Here is a 13,477-nt window from a genome sequence, read left to right as displayed (position 1 = left end):
ATGTACACAATCTTCCAATAGAAGAGCAATTTCAAGAATTGCCTCTCCCCCCCATGACTATTCAGGAAGAACTTCCTCAAACAAAGGACTATTGGCCTCCATGGGATCAAAGAAAAAAATTAAAGCATAGACTCTAGACGATGTGGTGGTGTCCTCCGTGAAGAACTCTACACTATAATTGAAAATTCACAAGGGAAACTGCAAGATAGTGAAGAGAACTACAATCTTGAAAAGTGGGAAGAATGGATCTTGGTTTGGGTGGGGCCAAGTTAGGTGGCTCCTCTAGAGGTTGACGAGATAGAAATCATATTAGGATTTGAAAAAGATCACACTTGTGGAACTTCGTGTACGAGTGATCGATTGTGGTGTTTGGGTAATGCATTCCAAATAGATACAGTTGCATTCAAAATAGATGAATTTGCATGCCATCAAGACTATATCTATTTGGAATGCAACTATATGAATGCATTACCCAAACACCGCAATCGATCACTCACACATGAAGTTCCACGAGTGTGATCTTTTTCAAATCCTAATACGATTTCTATCTCGTCAACCTCTAGAGGAGCCACCTGAGTTGGCCCCACCCAAACCAAGATCCATTCTTCCCAATTTTCAAGATTATATTTCTCTTCACTATCTTGTAGTTTCCCTTGTGAATTTTCAATTATAGTGTAGAGTTCTTCACGAAGGACACCACCACATCGTCTAGAGTCTATGCTTTAATTTTTTTCTTTGATCCCATGGAGGTCAATAGTCCTTTGTTTGAGGAAGTGCTTCCTGAATAGTCATCGAGGGGAGAGGTAATTCTTGTGGTCACTCTTCTATTGGGAGATTGTGTACATAACCTCTTGGTCCTCTGAAAGCTGACAATTATACTTTGAGTCCGCCAACTCTTGTTCCACACTATAGAAATTTTTGGATATTGACTTCCAAATATCCCTAGGTGCAAAAGTATCATTCTCATAATAGAAAAAAGGTGCTCCTTGCATGAACACATTGATTTCCTCCAAGCGTGGCCCAATACATTTTGTAGGAACTCCAAAACTAGTTAGACCCTCCGGACATAAATTAGAGATGTCACATCAGACACTCCAGACATTGTTTGTTTGTATTGCATACTATCTATCTATTTATCACCCTTAAACACTTTCCTCTGCCATTCTCCAATTGCTCTCTTCTAGGCAGCAGATGAGCTTGTTTCCATGTCATTCAAGATAATGTCTTCTTGCTTTCTTTTAGGAAATTTGCATGCAAGAGACTCTTAAACTTGTATGTTCTGCTTCCGTACAGATATAAATTTTAATTCACGCTAAGATAATACTTAAATTAAATAAGCAATTGTAAAGAAAAAATTTAGTCATTCGATGTTACATATTATCTGACGGAAAGGTCCTAGACAATTCTTGGAGAAAGGAAACATCATTGATAATCATTTTTTGCAAATAACACTGAATCAAATAAATTAAAAATGTTTAATGTAATTTTTAAAAGTAGAACTCGTTCAATGCTTTCATGCACCGATGGCAAAGCCGTTCGACCCACATCATCTCTAGTTGTCAGAATTCCGACGACCACCAATGAAATGCCCGACAAGGATGCTTTGCATCCCATGGCACTCCTCTGTCAGAATTTTATACTTTGGTGTTAGAATTCTGACAATAGCCCGAGATGGTGACAGTATTCATTCGCGGAATGAGCATGCATGGTGGCCGTCAGAAAGGTTGTGGTAATGTCAAAATTGCGACGACCACGAGGATAGTCGGAACTTCCGACACAAAGTTTTCGATGGCCATTTTTGTCGGTAGTGCGATGAAATGTGGTCGGAAATCTGATGAAATGCCGTCGAAATCTTGACCCAAATGTACTAGTGGCATATCATCAAGATTATCTGAACTCTTCTTGAATTTCTATTTGTATTCATTTGTAGTGACCAACTCACTTTCCAAAGTGCTAACTTGTCTCATAAGTTCCTCTTTGTCATGTTGCATGTGAATCAAATCTATTTTGGGCATATCATTTTCATAACTAAGCCTTAGAGATTCATCTGATCTTTCATTAAGTCTTTTGGCCAAATCTTCTTCATTCCTCTTTCTATCTTCAATATCCTTGCATAATCTCATGGTTAAATCTTGCATCTCATTCTTCATGTTATTGTTCTCTTTTCTCAATTTCTCTACAATATCTCTAAGAGTTTCCTTTTGTTCATCATCTTGATTTTGCAGTTGCACATATAAATCTTTTCTCTTATTCTTTGCTATAACTAGGTTATCTTGAACTGCTTTGAAGAATTTCCGAGCAGTTCTAAGTTCATCTTCTAGTTTGATATTCATCAATTTTTTTGCATCAAAATATTCAAGAGCTCCTCCCAACTGTTGTCTCAAACTTTCCATTAGTACCGGTTTCAAAATCTTCCTCAAGTTGTTAGGCTTCTACAAATTGAGGACTAGGCTCTGATACCAATTATTAGATACTTGATCAGTCCCAAAGATACTGAGAGGGGGGTGAATTAGTGTCTAACTGGTAATCAAAATATTTAAACTTGTTTGCAAATTTATAACCCAAATTAATATACCGGTAAAAACGTAATAATGAAATAAAGAAAAACAAAACTATAACCATCAATGCACACCATAACATAGATATTTTTGGTGAGGAAACCCGGTAGGGGAAAAAACTCAGTGGGATTTGTGACCCACAATATTTACTCACTGGCCAATATGAACAAATATTACTTATACAATAGGGGCCTGCACATGCAGGAAGGCCAACAACCTAGAGCTCACTGCTCAATCACAAAAAGGAGTCCCACTGACTACAATTGGATGGTTAAATCCAATGATAATGTACTGCTCAAAATAGCATCTGCAATGATGGATTCAGTATCGGTTTAAGCTCTATCAAATACCTCTACCATAAACCTTGCTTCACTCTTCTCTGCTCTTATTCACTCATAAAATAATTACATCATAATGAATATACAGTTATTCACTCTCATATACTGCTTACATTCATTACCTAATTACCTTTCAAAATGACCTACAAGATCTCATACATATATGAGTCTTTGCAATACATCATGTCAGTTATACAATGTAATTACAATACAAAACAATATTATTTCCATGTTGGCTTAGAGTGTCGGTATGATCTATTATTGGTGTAGACTGGATGCCAGTGTGAATAAACTTGTAGTGCCTATTGGTGTCGGTAGATGATGTACATGGTTCACAGGCTACAGTGGCAACACAGTGGAAGACAACATTTAAGACAAATGAAGGATTGTATGAATAGTTGGTGATGCCTTCTGGATTGACTAATGCACCGAGTACTTTCATGAGGCTGATGAATGAGGTATTGAAGAAATTCTTGGGTAAGTTTGTTATTGTGTATTTGGATGACATTTTGATTTTCAGTAAGACAAAAGAGGAGCATTTGTTTTAGTTAAGACAATTTTTGCAGAGGTTGAGAGAACAGAAGTTGCTAATCAATATCAAGAAGTGTACCTTCATGAAGGATGAGTTAGTCTATTTGGTATTTATGATATCTGAGGATGGTTTGAAGATGAACCCTGAGAAAGTGAAAGCAATTGTTGAGTGGCCTATACTGGAAAGCATTGGAGAGGTAAGATCATTTCATCGATTGGTTAGTTATTAGTGGAAGTTTATCATAAATTTTAGTTATGTTTGTAACCCTATGAATGAGACCATGAGAGGAGATTGGAAGGAATTCAAGTGGACCACCAGAGCAAACAGGAGTTTTGAACTATTAAAGAAGAAAGTGATTGAGCAACATATGTTAGCATTACCAGATTTCAACAAGGTATTTCAAGTGGATTGTGATGCAAGTGGAACAGCAATAGGAGCAGTCTTCAGTAAAGAAGGAAGAGCAATAGCCTATTTCAGTGAGAATTTGAATGATGCCCGAAGGAGATATTTAGTGTATGATCAGGATTTTTTATGCTATAGTTAAAGCCTTGAAGAAGTGGAGACATTAGTTGTTGCCTAGGGAGTTTTTGTTGTATACAAATCATCAAGCTTTGCAATATTTAAACAGTTAGAGTAAATTAAATTAGAGACATATGAGATGGGTATAATTCTTGCAGAGTTACACCTTTGTGTTGAAGCATATAAGTGGGAAATCTAACAAAGTTGTTGATGCATTGAGTAGGAGAAGGGATTTGTTGATAGAGATGAGAGTGACAGTATTAAGATTTTAAGATTTTAATACCTTGTATGATGATGATCCTGAGTTTGCAGAACCTTGGAAAGCATGTAGAGAACCGGTTATGGTAGATAGAAGAAAGTGGTTTAATTACTTCATTCAAGATGGGATTTTATTTAGAGGAGATCAGTTGTGCATACCTAAGAGTTCTATGAGGGAGAATTTGATAAATGAGAAATACAATGGAGGACTGGTTGGATATTTTGGCATTGACAAAACAAAAGCATTGGTGAGTGAGCAGTACTTTTGGCCCCAGATTCATAAGGATGTTAAGAGATATGTGCAGAGTTGTAGAGTTTGTCAAGTTGCAAAGGGTAGTAGTCAAAATGTGGGATTGTATAAACCTTTGACAGTACTAGTAAGACCTTGGGAGGTTATAAGCATGGATTTTATACTTGGTTTACCTAAGAAACCGAGAGGGAATGATTCTATATTTCTGGTAGTGGAAATATTCTTGAAGATGGCTCATTTCATACCTTTTAAGAAGACATCAGATGCATTGCATGTAGAAAATCTATTTTTCAAGGAAGTGGTGAGATTGCATGGATTACCTAAGAGAATAGTTTCAGACAGAGATACTAAGTTTTTCAAGGATATTTTTTGAGAATACTTTGGAAGAAGATGAAGATAGATTTGAAGTTTAGTTCTAGTTTTCATCCATAGATTGATGGAGAAACATAAGTTGTTAACCAAAGTTTGGGAAATTTATTGAGATGTTTAGTGGGAGATAAAACCAGAAGTTGGAATTTGATTCTTGCACAAGCAGAGTTTGCCTACAATAATTTAGTGAATAAAAGTAACAGAGGAATGTTAGACAGTTCAAATAATCGGAAGACAACTAAGAGGGGGGGTGAATCAATTGTCATTGATTACCAAAACATTTATCAATTAAAACTTTAATACCGGAACCCAAAACATTAATACGAGAATAGTAGATAAACCAATTAAGCATAATCAATAATCACAGAAGAAATACCATCCACATGACACCAATATTTATACGTGGAAAACCCGGTAAAGGGAAAACCCACGATGGGAAGTCTACCCATAGTCAAATAATACTTTTGTAGTAAGCATGTGAATTGCAATAGAGGGGCCTATACTTGAAGGAAGGCCAATGGCCTAGATTGCACTACTCATCACAAAAGGAGTCTCACTGACTACATAGAAATCCAGACTACAATCTGGAGAAGTGTTTGAACTGCAAAGATAACATCTCCTATGCTTGAGTATAGTTCTAGTTAAGCTCTATACAGGAGGACTAAATCCTCTTATAAACCCAATTCGATCTCCAATGATCAACCAAATCCTCTAACTAAATGATATTACATTATTTGCATATTATATATCCATTTCCATGACCCACTTCACTACCATATGATCTACAATGAGATCTTACATCATATATATACAAACCCTCGACCATAAACAATCAGGTCGGCTACCAAACAATAAACCAATTACACAATTAAAAAACATGTTGACCTTAGACCAAACAAATAATATCCAACACATAAGACATCTCGAAAACACATCAAGAGGTCCAATCCACACGTTACATTAAGTCGATCCATAACGTAGATCAATTGGGACCTAATATAGGTCCACACGCTATAGCAATGATCTCCATCTACCAAGTCTTGAACATGAGAACCAAAAACATCCTAAAACTCCACCAGAAGCTGCACCAACACCACTTATGTAATTCATCAAAGATCTTCATCAAAAGCTTTATCGGTGAAATCCTCGTTGGAACCAGAAGCCAAGCTTCCAAGCAAATAGGATAGCATTCGATCATGAGACCAAAACCAAATGACTGAATATGATAATTAATATCATGAATAAGCCAATTCCATAACCAAATCATAGCGGAGCCTACCGGATCATGTTGAATCCAAACCAACCAGAAACTACTCAACCTACCAAGACCAGAAGGGTGTCGGTAAAGCATCCAAATAGCTAGTGTTGACATCAATGAGAAAACATAAAGGCAACACATAATCAATTCCTCCAAATGGCCAACAATCTCCCCCTTTGGCATTGATGGAAACACTAGATGTGAAAAACATCTAAGTACTAAGAAATGCCAAACAAGTCTCCCCCAATGGAAGATAGCTAACAATCTCCCACAAAAAGATATAGCAATGAAGTTCTAGAATAAAGACCAAACTCCCCTTGTGAATGATTTCTCTATAAGACTCTAAAAAATACATATATCTCTCCCCCTGATGTATACAACCAACTCCTTAAGTTTCTTTTTCACATCAATATCTCTCCCCCTTTGACATCAATGCTAGAAATCTGACAAAAATATCAAAACAAAAACATAAACCATTGAATTACAAAGATGACTACTCCCCCTAAGTAGTAGTATCCCCACATCAGTGTCAAAATGAAAATATCTCTGATAATGCATACCAGACTGATGCTAGATCGCATCAATCAAGTCTCTATTGGAGGGGCAGAAACCCCTAATATTTCTCTCAGGTACTCAAATGATTTTTTAGGCAAAGGTTTAGTGAAAATATCTACAATCTGCTTTTTAGTGTTCACATAAACCAATCTGACTTCATTTTCTTCCACCTTTTCCTTCAAAAAGTTATACTTGATAGATATGTGCTTTGTCTTAAAATGAAATACCAAATTATTTGATATATCAATAGCAACAGAGTTATCACAGTGAATAACTACCAGTGCATCACAATCCACCTGTATATCCTTTAACATTTGCTTCATCCATAGAACTTGTGTACAATTAGTAGCAGCAACAACATACTTAGCTTCAACAGTAGATAAAGAAGTGCATGATTGTTTGTTGCTGATCCATGAAATTGACTTCTTTCCAAGAAAGAAAGCTCCACCAGAAGTACTTTTCTAGTCATCAACATCTCCAACCCAATCAACATCTGTATATGCACATAAAGTAAAGTCATCATCCTTAGGGTACCACAAACCATATTTTGATGTACCTTGCAAGTATCTAAAAATCCTTTTCACCGCACTCTCATGATTTTATCTAGGACCACTCTGAAATATTGATACAATACAAATAACATTCATTATGTCAGGCCTAGTCTGAGTCAAATAAATTAGACCTCCAATCAAAGATTTGTATCTAGTAGGATTTATCGGTGCAGAAACATCTTTTCTTGTCAATTTCTCACTTGTAACCATAGGAGTACTTACCGGTTTAGAATATCCCATACCAAATTTCTTCAACAATTCCTTTGCATATGTATTTTGATAGATGAAAATACCTTTGTTAGTTTGAGCAATCTGCAAACCTAAAAAAAATTCATTTCCCCAATCATAGACATTTCAAATTCATTCTTCATATTGTTAGCAAATTCCTTACATAACTTACCTTCACCTCCAAAAATGATGTCATCAACAAATACTTCAATAATCAGTATATCATCATCAGTGATCTTATCATATAAATTGTTGTTAGCATTAGCCTTAGTAAAACCAAGCTTCAAAAGATATTTATCCAACCTTGCATACCAAGCTATAGGTGCTTGCTTCACTCCATATAAAGCTTTCCATAACCTACAAAACATGTTTATATCATCTGATAGTGAAAAACCATCAGGTTGTTCAATATAAACTTTCTCATCAAGATCCCCATTCAAAAAAGCACACTTAACATCCATATGATAAACCTTGTAGTTTGTATGAGCAACATAGGCAAGAAATAATCTTACAGCTTCAATCCTATCTATAGGTGCAAAAGTCTCTCCATAATCATTTCCTTCCTTTTGAGAATATTCTTTACAAACCAATCTAGCCTTATTCCTTATAACTTGACCATCCTCATTCAATTTATTCCTAAAAACCCATTTAGTTCCAATAACATTCTTTTTTTTAGGCCGCAGAACCAAAGTCCATGTGTTATTTTTCTCAATCTGATCTAATTCTTCCTCCATAGTTTTCAACCAATATTCATCTTTACATGCCTCAATTACTGATACCGGTTCAACTTGTGAAATTAAACATGCCTCATTAGTTGTCATTCTTCTAGTTGTCATCACTTCATTGTTCTTATCCCCAATGATCTAATCTTCTGAATGATTCAATCTCACATACTTGGGAGTCCTCTGACTCTCTGTTCCTCTTCCCTGTTCTTCAGTTACTGTAGAATTTTTTGATACTTCCAAAGTAACTGGTTCAACACTCTATTCCAGTAAAGGTTCTACCAGTTCAGATATAATCATTTCCATTGCTGGTTCCTTCTCATAAACTCTGATTTGACCTCTATTCAGCTCATCCACTTTGACATTAGCACTCTCCACAATTCTCCATAATCTTTTGTTATAACATCTATATGCCTTTCTTTCATTAGAATAACCATGAAATATGCCTTCATCACATCTAGGATCAAATTTTCTAATGATATCATCTCTCTTGATATAACATTTACTACCAAAGATTCTGAAATACTAAATTGTAGGTGTATTACCAAACCATAATTCATAAGGTGTCTTACTGATTTCTCCTTTGATATGTACTCTATTGAATGTATAAACCATTATGCTCACTGCTTCTCTCCAGTAGATATGAGGTAGACTAGCTTCCATCATCATTGTTCTAGCAGCATCCAAGATAGTTATGTTCTTCCTTTCCACAACTTCATTCTGTTGAGGTGTCTGGGTAGCAGAAAATTGTCTTCTTATACCATGCTTCTCACAAAAGTTATTAAACTCACCGGATGTGAATTCTCCACCATTATCTGACCTCAAACATTTAATCCTCAATCCTGTCTCAATTTCCACTTTAGCCTTAAAGATTTTAAACTTTTCAAATGCTTTAGATTTTTCCTTTAGAAAAGTAACCCACATTGTTCTTGAATAATCATCAATGATTAGCATGAAATATCTATCACCTTGAAAAATTTTAACTCTAGCAGGGACACACAAATCAGTATGAATAAAATCATGAACATCATTAGATTTATCTTGTATACTCCTAAAAGAAGTTCGAACCTATTTACCCATTTGACATTCCTTACATACCGGATTATAGGGCTTCATAATCTTAGGTATATCTCTAACTGCCTTGGTTGAACTGAACTTCACAATGCAATCAAAATTCACATGACACAACCTTTTATGCCATAGCCAACTCTCATCAATCTGTGTAATCAAACATGTTTTCTCAATGGAGTTCAAATTAAATATATTACCTTTTGTATGTGTACGGGTTGCAATCTCCAAACTAGATCTATTAAAGATTTTGCATTTTCCATCCTTGAACTATAATTGAAATCCCTTATCCACCAATTGTCCTACACTCAAAAGATTATGCCTTAAACCTTTAACATAATAAACATTTTTAGTATTGTTCTTACCATCCAATTATATAGTTCCTTTTCCTTTGATCATACATGCTTTATCATCTCCAAATCTAACTAGACCGCCATCAAACTCTTGTAAAGATAGAAAATTCCCTTTATCTCCAATCATATGATGTGAACAACCATTGTCAATTTCCCATTCATCCTTATCTTCAATTTTAGTAGCAAGTGCTCTCTCTTCAGGTACATTCTCTTCCAGTGTTAGATTATCTTCCTTGATAGCCAAGAATACCCATTCCTTCCCATTGCCAGAACCACTAGCAGAGTCTTCTGTCGGTTCATCATCAGAATCAGTAATGCCTTCCTCATCTTCTATGTAGCATGACTTGTCTCTTTTTTTCTTATACTTGTAAAGCGGAAAAATCGAACCCTAGTCGTTCTCCCCTCCCCAACTCCAAGGAGAGAGAAGGGAGAGTCACTAGGGTTGATGGTTTTCACTTAGGAGGGACTTTACATTCAAAAGAGGGGTTGAAACCCACAAGATCCAATCCCACACAATGCAAGATTGGATTCTAAATGAGTTTCAAGGGTTAAGACATCAAGGATACCCTCTTTTGTAAAGAAATGTGGATAGAAAGATTAAGCTAGGAATGCATGAAAAGTGAGAAAGATTCACTTATAAACAGAGATAGGAATATAGGATGAAGCTGCGGACCTAGAATTAGCAGTAAAATGTCGAGACGGTGCTGTTCTGCAAATTTAAGCGAAAGTTGACAGGACGATGGCACCCGGCGTGCACACGGTCCTCCAAAAAATCTGCGAAACGAAGGTGGATCTGTTCGTCTCTGCACAAGGATTCCAGATCTTCAATTACAGCCGCGTACCTACAACCTACACATAGAAAAGAGAGGATGATTGGGGGGTTAGGGATGAGGGGTTTGCCTTTAGGTCAAACCCCGGTTTTGGAATTAACCAAGAAATGAGAATGTTGTAAATGTAAATGTTTGTAATGTAAACAAGTACTGATACCTTGTTGTAAGAATGTTTGTATTCTTACATGCGAAGGTGTAATGTATGTTGTATGTAATGTGTTGTAAGTGATCTCCTCTTCAAAGGTTGAATCCTTGTCTTGAATGCAACACTTAGCCTTGAATGGAGACTTAGAATGTTCAATTGCTTGAAGGAATGCTTGAATGCTTGAATGCTTGAATGTTTGAATATTGCTTTCCGCCTCTTTTCCATCTACCAAAATGGGAGAGGAAATGTAGTTTATATACTTGTCAATTAGGGCTGATAGACTGATTTTCCTGACCTTAGGCTGACCTAGGAAGATTATTTTCCAATTTGCAAACTTAAAGACCCGAAGCCCCATAACAGACTGGGCCCAAAATAGGGCCAGGGACCAGGGCACTGGGCGCCATGGTCCTGGGGGACCAGGGCACTGGGCGCCCTAGTTCTGAAGGACCAGGGCATTGGGCACCATGGTCCCACCTCCAGGGACAGTGGGGTGCAAGGAGGATCAGGCCAGGGTGCTGAAAAATGCAGTTTTTGATGTCATGAACAAGTTTCGGGGTCTCCATTCAGGTTCCATGTTGCATCGCCATCATGAAGACCCAAATGCAGTCAAAATTGCAAGTGTCGCAATTTTAGGATGCTACATTTAGCCCCCACTTTAGCGGGAGTATAAGCGTATGCCAATACTTCCGGTAAAGTACAAGGAAACAACATTGAAAAACTTTCACCACATCAAGGAGGCAAGATACACCAAGCCCCCAGTGGACTAAGGATCTTACGACTTTGATTGACAAAGTAAAAGGGAAGATCACGAGGGAGAACCATGACTGTCAGTAGTAAGGTTCCCTCACTATGAGTCATGCAAGAAAGATATCAAAAATTTTCAAGGCAAAGCTAAATTTGTTAAGAATTTTTCAAGTATCTTGAAAAGATATAGACGGGATGTATGCCCCCCTACGTTAAAGTGATCGTACACGCCTCACCGGGGGTGATTGCTTTAAGGTAGTGATACATATAAGAAATGAGAAGAGAAAGGAGCACGTTATCACAAGGATTTAGCCCCCAAGTGTGAGATAAGCCCAAGGATAATAGACACAAAACACAAAGCACAAGGTGACTTCGCTTTCCTCGGGGTCAGTATGTTGTATGATAATTCATGTATATCATATGTATGTATGCATAATTGTTCTTCATTCCCCAATCAAGGAAGGTCACCTAGAAGAAGGGAACACATGTGTCTTTTGAGTCAACATGAGAGAGACCAAAAGAGATCTCAATGTTTTGCATCGTCCTCAAGTAGACAACACTAAGGACAACAAATAGAAGAATGAGAATAACACATAGAAGAAGTAACAAAAGAGAGGAGGGGAGAATCTGCTATGCTAATGAAACTAGTCTAGCACGTCATCTACCCCCCGATCTTGCTGATCAATATTTTGGGAAGGTAGGAAACACGCTAGAGGAGGAACATCCAACACAGCAGATGGAGCTATCACAAGATCCAAACAAGGGCTATGTTCATATCCCAAGCCGCGGTGTTCTTGTCTAGGAGCTAGGATAAGTGCTTTAGAAAATTCGTTAGATAAATGGTTATCAACATCAACATATTCATATTCACTATCAGAATGAACAGGAGTAACATTTTCATCATGAATAACATTTTCATCTATGTCATCATCAAGATTTATAAAAATAGGATTTTTGACTCGCATAGGATCAAGACCATCATACATCTTATGTTTAGGAGATTTCGGCTCAATCTTCGGCTGAGGAGAAAATGGAATAATACTGGCTGAAGGTGTTTTTGGGGATTGCAAAGTTTGAGAAGCAGCTGCCTGAACTCTAAGACGACGCTTTCATCGGCGTTCATGTGTAGAACGATTTCATCTAGTCTTAGTAGGAAGCTGAGGAGATTGAGGAGGAGGAATGTTCTCATCCTTATAACTTGGGTGTTTAGGTTGTGGTCTCTTAGGTTGAATAATAGGAGAAAAGGAAGGTCTCTTCTCTCCATAAGAGGAAGGAGGAGGAACTGCTCCATATAAAGGAGGAAAATTTGGTTTAGGAAGGAGTCCAAGTCCATCATGACGAGGAGGTATAGGTCTACTTTTAGGAAGTTTATTAGATATAGGCATAGTCACATTCATAGGGATGGGTTGGGAATCTTCTTGAGGAAAGACATTAGTTTTAGCTTTCAAAGGAAGAACTTCCTTCTCAAGAATGATAGGAATGTCAAGTTTGGGTGTTCTAGGTTCACTTAGAGATAGGATCATATCTTTTTTCCACTTTTGATAAGATTTGAAAAGATGATCACTTCGCGGAGGAAGAGATTGGAATTGTTTAGGCCAAAAGTAATCAATAGGAACACTAGAAGTTCTTTCAGCTGGTTTAAAGAGACTATGATTGACAGTAACAACTTCACTATTATGGGGAAATTTCAAACACTTGTGAATAGGAGAAGCAATAGCTTTCATGGAAGATAGCCAAGGATAGCCTAGCTTCACACAAAATTGTTCAGATGATGGAATAATAGCAAAGTCCACATCAAGGGGTTTGTTATGGACCTCAATAGGTAATGTAATAGAACCAATTGCAGGAGAAGAAAATGCATCAAATAATCTCACAACCACATTTGTTTCATCATAGATCACTTGATTCAATTGCAAAGTAAAAAGAAATTCTTCAGTAATGACATTAACCATACAAGTAGGATCAATAAGCACTCCACGGCAAGGTGTATTCTTGACTTTTGCAACTATATATAAAGGACCATCAAGTGCCCTGATAGTTTCACTGGAATCAAATGTGATGGAAGGTTCTTTAGGGATTTTCTGCTGTTCCACAAAGTTAATCACATTCGGAGTCATAGACACGAGATCATGATCATCAGGTGAGAAAGAGGAATCAGTAGTATCAATCGCATTAGAGGTATGAGAAGGCAATGGATCA

The sequence above is a fragment of the Cryptomeria japonica genome, chromosome 7 (genome assembly GCF_030272615.1).
Source record: "Cryptomeria japonica chromosome 7, Sugi_1.0, whole genome shotgun sequence".
NCBI classification, from domain to species: Eukaryota; Viridiplantae; Streptophyta; class Pinopsida; order Cupressales; family Cupressaceae; genus Cryptomeria; species Cryptomeria japonica.
This window is presented reverse-complemented; position numbering follows the sequence as displayed.